General features: G+C 38.4%; 1 protein-coding gene across 1 annotated transcript in view; it reads left to right on the top strand.

Annotated features, from left to right (window-relative positions):
• LHFPL3 (LHFPL tetraspan subfamily member 3) overlaps positions 1-4,638 on the top strand; it is a 715,308-nt gene extending 710,670 nt beyond the window's left edge. Inside the window, 1 exon segment of the mRNA XM_074268423.1 lies at positions 1,926-4,638. The gene's annotated coding sequence lies outside the window, so the exon portion shown is untranslated.
• The last annotated feature ends 9,308 nt before the right edge of the window (positions 4,639-13,946 follow it).

Below are 13,946 nucleotides of genomic sequence, written 5' to 3'. Positions count from 1 at the left end.
ACCCAGGCTGTAAGTCAAGGAAAACAGTCAATGGGATACTGGAATCCTGACAGTAGAAAGTGATGGGGAAGAGTCAGGGAGAAAATGGATTTCAAGTCAGACAGCATGGGTTCCGATCATACTTTTTACCTTCAGCAAATCATTTGATCTCTCTGGATCTAAATTCTTCATGGGTAAAATGAGAGGGTTATTCTAGCAGAGGTTTTTAACCTGGGTTGTTGAATTTTTCATGTATATATATATATATATATATATACACATATATATGTATATATATATATGTATACATATATATACATATGTCTATATAGTATGTGTGTATATATAATATATATACATATATATATATACATTCACATACAAATACACACCTAAATATATACCGATATAGTAGGTGTGTATATATATAGGTATATATTTGTGTGTATATAGACACACACATATATATACATATATATATATATTATACACATACATACATACATATACATGTATAATATACAAATATATACATAAATATGCATGTGTGTATATTTGTATGTATATGTGTGCATACATTTATAATATAAAACATATGCATATATATGTGTATGTATGTGGGGTGGCTGTGGATATATAAGTATGTGTACATATACATGTGTATATATACACGCACGTACATATTCACACATATAGTCCATCTCAATATAATTGGTTTCTTTTGTAATCCCACACATATTTAAAAACCTAACTCTGAGAGAGGTTTGGTCCCTTCCTGCTCTGAGTCCGTGATCTTAACTGTGGCTCCAGCAGATGGGAGACAGAAAACAGGGTCCGAAGGCCGAGCCCCAGATGGAGTCTGGAGAATGAGAGTGTCCTGTGTGAGTGCTGGGACCACACAGCTACAAACACTGGGACCAGTCAGTTGGTCCTAAGCTCCCAGTCCGAAGCAGACAAATGTGAAAGCAATGTACAAGCAAGCTACATACAGGATAAATTAGAGGGAGTAAAGAGGGAAGGCACCAGAATTAAAGAGGGTTAGGAAAGGCTCCCATCAGAAGGTGGGGTTTTAATTAGGACTTAAAGGCAGCCAGGAAGCAGACACTTCACACAGAGGGGACAGCCAGTGAAAATGCTCCAAATTAGCAGAGGGTATGTCTTACTCAGAACGAGCCACTAAACATTTTTGACATCCCAGCCCAGAGAAGAAAACAAAGTGAGTTCTCAGTAAGATAAGTGAGACCTGAGCATGTGTGTGGACTCCCAGATTGATGCCATCACTCCCGCCCCTGGCTCCGCAAGAAGTTTTTTGCCCTGTATCACTTGACCGTGTGTTTAACTTGACTGGTTTCATTGTACACCAGTCTGTGAAGCTGGCCTAAAACCACAGGTTGTCCATGTTCCATGTGGTCTTGCCCAGTTCCCAGGTCCATACTTGGAAAGGTAAGGTCGCCTCTATTGCAGGAGGAAAAGACAGTCAAGAGGAAACATTTCCATAATCAAAGTGGTGTGCAGTGCTCCATCCCAGAATGTGATCTGTCTGGTTATGCATATTTATTGTAAAAGTTTTGTTGTTCTTTGGGGGAGGAGGATGGAAATGCTTGGAAATTGAACAAAATTTTTAAAAAGTGGTATCCAATTTTAACCAAAACAAAGAACATAAAAAAAAGTTTGATATGAAAAATTGGGGTTGGAATGTCTGTGCAGTTTGGGATAGCATGCCTTGTCATAATCTGAAACCCTGGCCAAATGAGACTCCTTGAGCAGCTAGCTCCAAAGTTTCTAAATGAGACATAAAAATGTCTCAGTCTCTTTTTAATGAGGGAGATGCAGTGCATTTTAACCCATTTGCTGTGGTGGCTTTCCTATGCTGAATACCTTATGCAGGAAACAAAATCCTCCTTCCTGATAGAAAATGACCTGTTTCTCCTCTCTGTTTTATCCAGTTCTGCTAAGCCAATATTCTCTAGAATGAGCACAAAACAACATGAATAACAGCTTTTATACATCAACATCAAATGCAAAGAAGCTTAGGAGAGGACCGAAGAAAGAGATGAATGTGGACAAATGTGGAACATCCAACTGTCAAGAACTTCGTTCTAAATCTGGATCAGCAAACACAGAAGAGATTCCTTGGAGGGAGGGAAAGGGAGAGGGAGAGGGGGAGAAGGAGAGAGAGAGAGAGAGAGAGAGAGAGAGAGAGAGAGAGAGAGAGAGAGAGAGAGAGAGAGAGAGAGAGAGAGAGAGAGAGAGAGAGAGAGATGAAATCATGGATTAAACACCAGCTCATTAGAAATTGTCATTGAATAAGATCTTCAGAAGAAGTGCATGAGAAGTCACATTCGGGAAACATTTTAAAAACTGGGGGACATAGTTGTTGCTAGATTAACATGTAAAATATATATATGTATTGAAAAGGTTTGTAAATTGTCCTTTTTTAATTAAACTGAAAAAAACAAAAAGCTTTAAACTTTCAACATTATAGAGGCAGTCAATTCTAAACTATTCCTATCTCAATAGCCAAGAGACTGATCAAGTATCATTTATTAAGGAAGCATCATATTAAATAAATCTGGATGTTTTCATCATAGGAGACATGACTTTTACATCTCTGACCTTCATTTATTTCACTGTGTAATTAGTTATAAGTACTTGGTTATTAACATATGTAAAGCTTCTAACTTTTTACAATGTCTGTGTTGTTTAATCTGTCTGTAAAAATTAACTATATTGAGAGAGTGTTTTTGGCATATACTCTACCAAACTGTATATGACAGAAAATACAAGTGATGAATAGCATAGCTTCCCAAACAACCGAGACATCTCTGTCTTCAGGCAACAGCAACAAGGAACTCTGAAAAATATAGAAATCACATTTTCACCTTGAATGCTCACATGTAATATATAGGCTGCTATTAAATACTTTTCTATTTCTTCCTAGTATGTGCATAGGAAATTAATATACTTTATAAGTAGGCATCTAAAACCTCTCTGATTTTCTTTTCCACATAAACATCCAAGGCTGTATTAACCTAACCTTAGGGCACTCCTCCTTCTTTAAAAGATTCTAATCAACCAAACCTATTTCTAAAAGATAGTAAAAGATTCTAACAGTATACTTAATTTAATAGCTTTAGGAATCGATGAAACTATACATATATAAGGTCAAAGAAGCTTATTAGAAATAAGTTGCTTTTCTGTTTTTACTAAGTTGGGATTCAAAACATTCAAGCAATTTTATTGGTTGTTTCACAGTTAGAAGTAGTTACAAACTAAATAGTTTTTTTCTTTAAGTGTTTAACACACACACCCTTTTGTTTTTACATATTCCAGTATTTGACCCTAGTAGAATCAAGGCAAAACCAATCAATAGTAAAACTGTGTCCAATAGGGAAGGCAACATTCCCTACCTGAAATCCTCTCTATCACTACCCTCACCCCCAAGCTGAGATGATGGATATTATATCATCTGTCTTCCAGTATCAACATTGGATATTTAGGTGTATTTTTTTTACAGTTTGTTGCCTCTCCAGTCCCTTCCCCCTAGAAGCCTTCATTCCCTCCCCCCCATACACATATACATACCATACACCCGATCCCAACAATAACAATAAAGAAAAATATTAATAAAAAAATCTGATTCTCTGAGAATCTAATTAAACACAAGTTAAAATGTATGTGCTGAAATAATCAGCATAAATTTAACCATGCATTTTATAGGGCTTAAAAGTATAGACTCATTTATAGCACTCTTTTCATCCATAGCCTCTAAATGAGAGTAAATCAACCAAACCATAATTTAATAATCCAGTGACGTATATACTAAATCTAGTCATTCTGTTTGTTATTGAAATAAACCTAGATAGAGTAGATATGAAAAAGTGGTACAAATGAAGCTCGTTTTCTCTTGCCATTTATCAATGAGGTCCATGCTGAGTACTTTGCTGAGTGGTATGTTTTCCAAGTGTTTCTTAGTTCTACTATCATTACGGTATCCAACCCATTATTTTTGTGCCCCACTTCTAGAAAACTCAATTTATAAATCATGATGATTTCCCAAATCAATAAATTACAGGGTGATTCTTCACTTCACAGAAGAATTCAGTACCATAGATTTCCTTTAAGTAGCCAACCCCACTCGTTCATTTAGAATATCCAATTGCAAAGTCTCTCTACCTACACACAACTTTCCAAGAAGACATCTGCTACACAAAGGGAGGTACCTCTGTATTTTATCTACACATGAAATGGAAGGCCCTGGCTTTCTGTATTCCATGTAAATTATTGAACACATGTAGAGTTATGCATCCCTAATGGTGATGTAAAAAATGTATAATAAAAAAGCACTTTCTAGACACATACAAACACTGGGGGAGGGGGGAGTTTTAAAAGTTGCCATGAAAACGTAGTGTAATTTAACATTACACTTCAGAGTGCTCTGAAGATAGGTCAGTGACAATGTACCATTTGTACATAGACAAAACAAACCGTCACAAATATGTAAATCACTTAATGTGAATTGAGTATAAGACATACATTTTTAACTTTTTAAAAGGTGACTCCCTTTCTCATTCTGTTCCCATTGTACCTCGTCCAAAATGTTGTGTGTAAGTTTTTTAAGGTCCAGGAAATGTAAAGAAAATTGTTGGAATACCTGACTTTCTGTATAAAAATAAAAATAAGTTTTTGTTACTAAGAATGTCTGGTCTTATCATGCCTCTGAAAGGCCAATGATGGCTTTCTGGGGTAGTACCTGAAGCAATGGCTTCCCCTCTGTCATCGTTCATGATTCATTGAGAAACGGTTGGTACTGACAGAAACATCACTCTTCTGGAAATCCTTGCTGCTGCTGAATTTCACTCATCACAGTCACACATTGGAACCATGGAAAAAAAGGTAAGATTAAGATTTCCAAAGCCTCCTGGCCCATATTAGACAAGCCTTCAGTTGTTTATCTATAAAGAGTAAATTCTGACGTAAAGCTTCCAGTTGTTCATATACAATTGTGTCTGGAATATACTGAATAATTGGCTCTATTTTGCATTTTGTGTACTTGGACACCCTCCTTTTCCCTCATCAAGTAACATCAATCCACATAAGTCTATTGGTGCTTGCAGTGAAAGCCACAAGAAGAATTACAATGCAATATCAGAAACAATCCCAGTGTCCATGAAGTTAAAGGTTGGGGAAGTGAGCAAATTAACAGCAACACAAAGCAATATACAGCATGCCATATGAGTATTTTCATTGGCTACCACTGAATTACGTCAACTGCCTCCCCAGGCGTTAGAGACAGACCATTTGCTTTATCATTACCAGACTACTCTTCCAGCCTCTTTTCATATTATTTAACTCTATGTTCCTGCTAAACTAGATATCTCAACACCGATTCTCAGGTGGCTTCCTATTCACTCCATGCCTTTGATGGCACAATTACCACATTCTTGGAATAGACTGCCACCTGTTCCATGAAGATTTCCCAGATCTTCCCAGCTGAAAATGACTTTCCTCTTCTTGAAAGTTCTCAAAACATTTTTGCCTGGACCTCTCCCTTGAACTTCACTACCTCATGTTACCATTTTCCTCATGGACATGTCTTATATAATATTAAATTATATGATATTTGTTTCAACATATTTTGTTGTGGTGGTGATCAAAATGAATTAAACTGGCAAACTGAATGTTGCAAACAAAAAAATTAGCATAGGAGTTCAGAGAGTGGAGAAATCACAATAAGATAAAATAGTGAGGAAGGAGCTGAGATTTTTTAAAAATATGTATTTTATTTTATGATTATATTTGAGTTTCAAGCTATTTCTTTCCCTCCCTCCCAATCCCACAGTAGAGAAGACCAACATTTGACACAAATATATATATGTATATGAAACCATACACACATAGTTCCAAATATCAGTTCTTTTTCTAGAGGTGGATACCATCTTCCTTCACACATTCTTTATAATTGATTTGACTATTCATCTAATTCAGAATAAGTTAGTCATTCACATTTCCTCTTCCAAAAATATTGCTATTACTGTGTACTTGGTTCTGCTCATTTCACTCTTTATTATTTCATACAAGTCTTTCCATGTTTTTTCAAATCAATTTGTTCATCATTTCTCAACAGCACAAAAATATTCCATCGTAATCATATGCCACAATTTATTCAGCCACTGACGGGTATCCTCTCAATTTCCATTTCTTTGCCACCACAAAGAAAGCTACTAAAAGTATTTTAGAACATATAGTTTCCTCTCCTTTTTCCCTACTCATCTTGGGAAGCAGATTTAATAGTGATATTGCTGGATCAAAGGGTATACACAATTTTAGAACTCTTTGGGCATAATTCCAGATTGCTCTCCAAAATAGTTGGACCAATTTGTAGTTCTGCCAACCACATATGAGTATTCCAATTTTAGGACCTGAGATTTTCACTGGGCTTAGAAAGATGGGTAGAATTCAAATGAACAAAGGGAAGAGAAGGATCCTTGGGTCCAAAAGTGGGCAGAGCTGGAGATCCAAAAGAGAATTATAGAATGAATATACCAAATACCAATTCATCAAATTAGTCATTATAAATTACAAAGTAATTTGGCGAAGGGTGCATGAAACCTGAATTTTTTTGAAGAAGAGAAACAAAAATCTGAGACGCAATTTGGACATTCTATAATCCAAGCTTTGCTACCCCCATTTTACAGATGAAGAAACAATTGGCTTGTTCACAGGTAATCATTGTCAGAGTTGGGATTCAAACCCAGATCTTCTGATTCCAAATCAAAAACTCCATTTATAGGAGAAGATGTGCGGTCCCTGCCCTCAGTGTTGCTTATATTGTACTACATGTGTGTGATTATTTGAGTAAGGAGAGAAAATTAATACCTAGGGAATAAGGAGGAGTTTCCTGTAGGTCATGGAACCTAACCTGACACTGAAAGCAACAGAAGATTCTAAGAGATGGAAGTGAGGAAGGTATGAATTCCATGCATGGGCAACAGCCACATAAAAAGTCACAGAGAAGGGAGTGGTGATATCACACACAGGCTGGAAATCTGAGGGCCTGAAGAGGAGTTATATACAATTCAGAAAGGAAGACCAGATGGTTCTGAGGGGCTTCCAAGACTGAGCCAACGGGTTGGTATTGTCTCCTAGACATAACAGAGAGCCCCTGAAGATTCCTGAGCAGTCATAACACGGCCAGATAGTTTTGCTGTAAATATTATTTTGACAGCAATAGGGAGGATAGATTGGAGACAAGTGAGATTAGATCCTGGGAGCCCAACTGTCTGACCAAGATAAGAAAGTAACTAGAATAGAAATTTACCCACAGATTTTATTCAGGCCAAACTACGCATGTCTGAGTGATCTACCCACATCTTGATGGGGGTGGGGAGGGAAAGGGATCACAGAAGGAAATCTATCATTTTTGGACCTCATGGGGTCATCCTTCCTCCAGAGCCCAGAGACATATGTCTAGGGAGCTATCTTGTTGTCTTATTCCAGGCAATGGGGAAAGGATCAGTACCCTCCAAAGGAGGGATGTGTGGCAGCTGCCCTAAAGTTAATAGAATATCCTTCACTTTCCTGTTATTTCCCCCAGATGATAGAAATGCCCAAATGCCCATGCTTGGAATTTATTCCTTCCTCCACCCTCTCTAATCAGGAATCCTCCAGTCCTAGCACCTGGCCCCATACTGACTGCCTTTCCACTAGAGAAAAATCTTAAGTGGATCAGGACTTGGCACAGTGACAAAGTCAAGGCTGTTTTCAGCATCCTCATACTCCCTCCTGACTTCTCCCATCCTGTGCTATGTGGATGTGTCCACATAGAGCTATTAACCACACTACTCTCAGCTCAGGCAGGCATCCCCCAAAATACTGGAGTTTCTGCAGGTTATTTACAAGATCAGATGCCTGGTTCCATATTCCCTAAACACTGTAAAGTATGGAAGCTCATCAAACTAAATATGCTGTAGGATCTAGAAGTGTGGACAGTCCTATATCTCCAGTATGGTCCTGAAACATCCTCAGCATGGCTTCAGGCCAGTATGGTAATCCGTAACGTGTCTTAATTAAGACAAAGGCCAACTCACTCTAAACCACCTCCTGACTCTGGGCAAATCACAATTTCTATGGATTTTAATTTATGAGAGACAGACAGACACACATACACACACACAAGAAACGAAGGAAAGAGAGAAGGAAGGAAGGAAGGAAGGAAGGAAGGAAGGAAGGAAGGAAGGAAGGAAGGAAGGAAGGAAGGAAGGAAGGAAGGAAGGAAGGAAGGAAGGAAGGAAGGAAGGAAGGAAGGAAGGAAGGAAGGAGGGAGGGAGGGAGGGAGGGAGGGAGGGAGGGAGGGAGGGAGGGAGGGAAGGAAGGAGGGAGGGAGGGAGGGAGGGAGGGAGGGAGGGAGGGAGGGAGGGAGGGAAGGGAGGGAGGGAGGGAGGAAGGAAGGAAGGAAGGAAGGAAGGAAGGAAGGAAGGAAGGAAGGAAGGAAGGAAGGAAGGAAGGAAGGAAGGAAGGAAGGAAGGAAGGAAGGAAGGAAGGAAGGAAGGAAGGAAGGAAGGAAGGAAGGAAGGAAGGGAAGGAAGGAAGGAAGGTGGGAAGGAAAGAAGGAAGGAAGGTGGGAAGGAGGGCAGGAAGGAAGGAAGGAAGGAAGGAAGGAAGGAAGGAAGGAAGGAAAGAAGGAAGGAAGGAGGGAAGGAAAGAAGGAAGGGAGGAAGGAAGGAAGGAAGGAAGGAGGGAAGGAAAGAAGGAAGGGAGGAAGGAAGGAAGGAAGGAAGGAAGGAGGGAAGGAAAGAAGGAAGGGAGGAAGGAAGGAAGGAAGGAAGGAAGGAAGGAAGGAAGGAAGGAAGGAAGGAAGGAAGGAAGGAAGGAAGGAAGGGAGGAAGGAAGGAAGGAAGGAGGGAAGGAAAGAAGGAAGGGAGGAAGGAAGGAAGGAGGGAAGGAAGGAAGGGAGGGAGGGAGGGAGGGGGGAAGGAGGGAGGGGGGAGGGAGGAAGGAAGGAAGGAAGGAAGGAAGGAAGGAAGGAAGGAAGGGAGGGAGGAAGGAAGGAAGGAAGGAAGGAAGGAAGGAAGGAAGGAAGGAAGGAAGGAAGGAAGGAAGGAAGGAAGGAAAGAAGGAAGGAAGGAAGGAAGGAAGGAAGGAAGGAAGGAAGGAAGGAAGGAAGGAAGGAAGGAAGGAAGGAAGGAAGGAAGGAAGGAGGGAGGGAGGGAGGGAGGGAGGGAGGGAAGGAAGGAAGGAGGGAGGGAAGGAGGGAAGGAAGAAAAAGAAGAAAAAGGGAGGGAGGGAGGAAAGAAGGAAAAGGGAGAAAAAAGAAGAAAAAGGCAAAGGAAAAAGAACTATACTTTTTTATTCTGATTATATAAATCATAGGTTCAGCTTAAGAATCATCTTTTATATGAGTCCTTTTCTGATTCATTCAGGTGCTAGTGACTTTCCTCCCTCCCAATTATTTTGCATTTATTCTGTTTATAATTACATATAGACAACTAGATGGGTAAAATGCTGGGCCTGAAGTCAGGTCAGGAAGGACTTCCCTTCATGAGTATCATGACTTCAGAACACTTCCCGGCTTTGTGGACCCTGGACAAGTTACTTAACTCTCCTTTATCTTTCTCATTTGTAAAATGAGCTGAAGAAGGAAATAGCAAAGCACTCCAGTATCTTTGCCAAGAAAGCCCCAAATGGGGTCACAAAGAGTCAGATAAAACTGAACAATAAAAAAAATGTTTATATGCCTACATAATGTCTCCCAAAAAAGTTCCTTGAATTCAGAACTGTTTTATTTTTATCTTTGTATTCCCAGTAGGGGAAACAAGATAGCTAATTTTGGGATTAGGATCAGAGATCTAGATTGTAAAGGTCTCTCATTTCATAGATGAGGATACTGAAATCTAAGCCTTTTACAAGATTTCTCCAAGCAAAGTCCCAAAAGGTAGTAAGCATTCATCATTTGCAGAATTTGAACCCTATTCTTTGATCCCAAAGCCCCCATTCTTGGCCCTGTATCTGCTGCTAGTTGATTGACTGATCAGGGCCAGTGGTATCAAACTCAAGATTAAAACAAGGGGCCACTACACCATACATTGGGATTCCTTCAAGGCTCACATGCATTTGTTAAATATTTCCCAATTAACTTTTAATCTACTTCAGGCTTTACTTGGGAGTGTTTTGGACTGCGTGTTTGACACCTCTGATCTAAACCATCCACTCATTTTACACATGAAGAAATTGAAATTTAGAGGTGTTAAATGACTTGTTTGAGGTCACATGTCTAAGTAGCAGAGCAATATTCATTCCTGGTCTTCCATCTTGACTACAAGCCAATGGTCCAAGTAGACCCCTGCCTAGTTTACCATATCCCATCTCTACAAGCTAGGCTTCTAACTGTTCTTAGTCACTTATATAGTTAATTTATTCCAAGTGTAACCCTAAGAGTCACCATATTAGGCCATGGTATAGATTTAGAGTCCCAATTTGTAGTTAAGTCTGCTCTTGGAAATACATGAAACATGAGTGTTTCATAATTATGCCTTCAGTTAGAGAATCCTACCCCATTCTAAATTATGTGATATTTCCTTGCCTCAGGGGATAAATAAAAAGCAGGAATCTGTGCAGATCTAGGCCATTTTTACCCCCATGCATTCCTTCTGATCAAAACCAGATGTACATCTAAGGGCTAGCAGCCAATAATTTAATAAAAAAAAAATAGAGAATTTTAATAATAATAGCATTCTGCCAGTATGGTTATCATCCTAATGGAAATGCTCCCAAAATCAAAACAAGGAGATTTTGGAAGGTGCCCCACCAATAATTATTTGCTTGAATAAGTGCTATCTTATAGATTCAGAAACTGAGTAAGAAATAAAGTGACTTGAACAGGGTCACACATGGACACCCTCAGTTGTTGAAGTACCCAGAGTAAGAATTATTATCTAAATCCTTAGATAAAAATTATTATTATTTTCCATTCAAGAAATGGAACCTAGTAATATGAACAGTTTCAAGTTAAAACTAAAGAAACTGCCAACATGTAAAAAGAATCACAGGAATATAGACTGGAAGCTGGAAGAAACCTTAGAAGCTTGATGATGTCTAATTCCCTCTTACAGAGTGGAAAACATTTGAGAAAACATCACTTAATAGATTGCAAGCTTCTTGAAAGCAGGGAAAGGTTTTGTGCCTTTCTTTGTATTTATTGTTCTTTCATTCAATTGTGTTCAAATCTTTCTGATTCCATTTTGGGGTTCTCCTGGCCAAGATACTGGAATAATTTGCCATTTCCTTTCCAATTCATTTTACAAATGAGGAAACTGAGGCAAACAGGATTTGGCCAGGGTCAGACAGCTCATAAGGGTCTGAGGTCAGATTTGAATCCAGGAAAATGGGTCTTTCTGATTCCAGATCTGGCACTCTATTCCATTATACCACCTAGATGTCTCTTTATATCCTCAGCACAATACAATAACCGGCCCTTAGTAAGCACTTAATAAATGCTTGTCATTTATTTTATTTTTTATTAATAAATGCCTGATTGCAGTCACCTGCTCAAGGTCACATAGTAAGTGGCAGAACCAGGATTCAAACTTAAATCCTAAACCCATCTGATTAAAAGAAAATACTAAAAATCCCAGAAATCTACGCAGATCCAGGTCATTTTTACCTCTCGCTAAAAGAAGCATAAATAGGCATTCCTTCTGAGAACTATAGGAGCAAAGCTCAAAGCTAGAGGTATATCTGAGAACTAGAAGAAAATAATTTAATAAAAACAAAATAGAAAATTTTGAGAATAATCACATTATACCAGTATGGTTATCACCATACTTCTCTCTCCAAATCCTGACCCCATCTGGTATCCTAGCTGCCTTTATAACTTGCTGGGTGACCTACTATAAATTATTCCTCCTCCCTGACTCTCTATTATTGTGATTTCTGAGATTCAAAACTATAAAGCCTCTCAGGAGTCTAATGACAGGGAAGCCAGGGCTGCCACAGTATACAGAGCGGCAGGTCTGGAGTCAGGAAGACTCATCTCTCTAAGTTCAAATCTGACCTTAGAGACTTCCTAGTTATTTGATCCTGAGCTGTGTAACCCTGTTTGCCTCAGTTTCCCCATCTGTAAAATGAGTTGGAGAAGAACATGGCAAAGCACTCAAGTATCTTTGCCAAGAAAATCCCAAATGGGGACATGAAGAGCCAGACACGACTGACATGACTCAATAAAAACAGAAAGTCTCAGAAATATTGGAATACAAGGTTTTGCAAGGATTAATGTTGAAAAATTATCCATATATTTGTTTTAAAAATAAAAGGCTTTAATAAAACAAATAAAAAATAAATAAAAAATAAGAAGTCTCATGAAGTCACTTGGCCATTCACACAAAAAAAGAGTAAATATGAGAGCCAGGATTCAAACCTAGGCCTTCGGGCTCCAAATCATATTCTTTCCACTCTACCTTTAGATTCATAAGGAATTGGAAGAGAGATGATCTCTAAGGTCCCCTCCAGCCCTAATACTCCATAATCTATGATCTATGTCACATTATGTTCATAGGACGAAGAAATATTTGATTTTTCATGGTTGGATACCTAGAAAATTTCCAGAAAAATTGCCTATCAAGGCTGTAAAAGAACAAATGCCTCCTGCAAATCTATTCTGACAGCTTTCCTGGTACTAAAGCCCTACTCCTGCATTTTCTCACTTCTGTTTTAGCAGAGCATTTGAGTTCTCCTCCCAATGATTAAAATCAATTCTGAGTTAAATACAGTTACCCTGATCATGTCAAAAGTGATGAAAGTATTTTCCAGGATCTTACCCTGCTAAGTCTATTTAGAATGGTGAAATGTTTTTAAGTTGGGTTTTTCTGCCATCTGGTGGCAAATTCTATTAGTTAATCAATATCACACTGATGGGAGTGATTTTTTTTCCAGATTTATTGGATTCAACTTAATAAGTGAACACTCTTAAACAACACGATTGAACAATAGTTGTTGGGTTTTTTTGAGGTGGTAAGACTAGGTCTCCCTATTTTCCTTACCCTTGGAAGTGCCACTTTTAGACCCAATTTCATTACTTTTCAACATAGAAACTTTGACCCATGCTATTTATTGCCTTCCCATGGGCAGTCTAGTGGTCCTGTGTTTTTAAGGCTCACCGTAATGGTTCCCTACTTAGTAGTGATATATATTGACTTTAGCCCTAATTGTTCAGAATTAACAAACTCAAGTGATCTACCAGCCTCCCCATCGCACTGAGATAGGGATTTAAGTCACCCATGCTTGGCTCTATTTTGCATTTTTAAAAATTCTCTTTTTTAGTGTTATTTTAACAATCATCAAGAATCACTAAGAAGACCAAAATGAATATGAAACTATGAACCTCTAATATATTGGAGTTTTTATAATTTATTAAATTTAATAAGGGCAGATGAAGGGAAAGGAATACCACTTATATAGTTCTCAATATATGGATAGAGTTCTGGACCTGGAGTCAGGAAAACTTGAGCCTCAGCGGTGTGGCCCTGGAGGAATCTCTTAACCCTGTTTGCCTCGGTTTCCCCATCTGCAAAATGAGCTGGAGAAGAAAATGGCAAGTCACTCCAGTATCTTTGCCAAGAAAATCCCACAAGGGATTCCAAAGAGTCACAAACAATTGAAAAATTACTGAATAATAATATGTGCCAAGCACTGGGCTAAGTGCTTTACAAATATAATATCACTTTAGTAGCAACATGATATCCCTGTTTATTTCCAGTGGAAAATCTGTCTTCTGCGTATTTTTTTTATGTTTTATTGATGTTCTTTCCTTTCTTTTCCACTCTGTTAATATTTGTCAATTACAGATGGTAAGTTGTACAAACAGAACAATCCAATATAACAAACATTTTGAAAATATTTACTTAAGGCAAGACTTTAAGCTAGGCTCTAGAGAGAAATAAAAAAAAGTCATTTCTTTCCTTTAAGGACTC

Source organism: Sminthopsis crassicaudata, chromosome 5, assembly GCF_048593235.1.
Source record: "Sminthopsis crassicaudata isolate SCR6 chromosome 5, ASM4859323v1, whole genome shotgun sequence".
Classification (NCBI taxonomy): domain Eukaryota; kingdom Metazoa; phylum Chordata; class Mammalia; order Dasyuromorphia; family Dasyuridae; genus Sminthopsis; species Sminthopsis crassicaudata.
The sequence above is the reverse complement of the archived record's forward strand: the minus strand, read 5'-3'. Positions and strand labels throughout refer to the sequence as shown.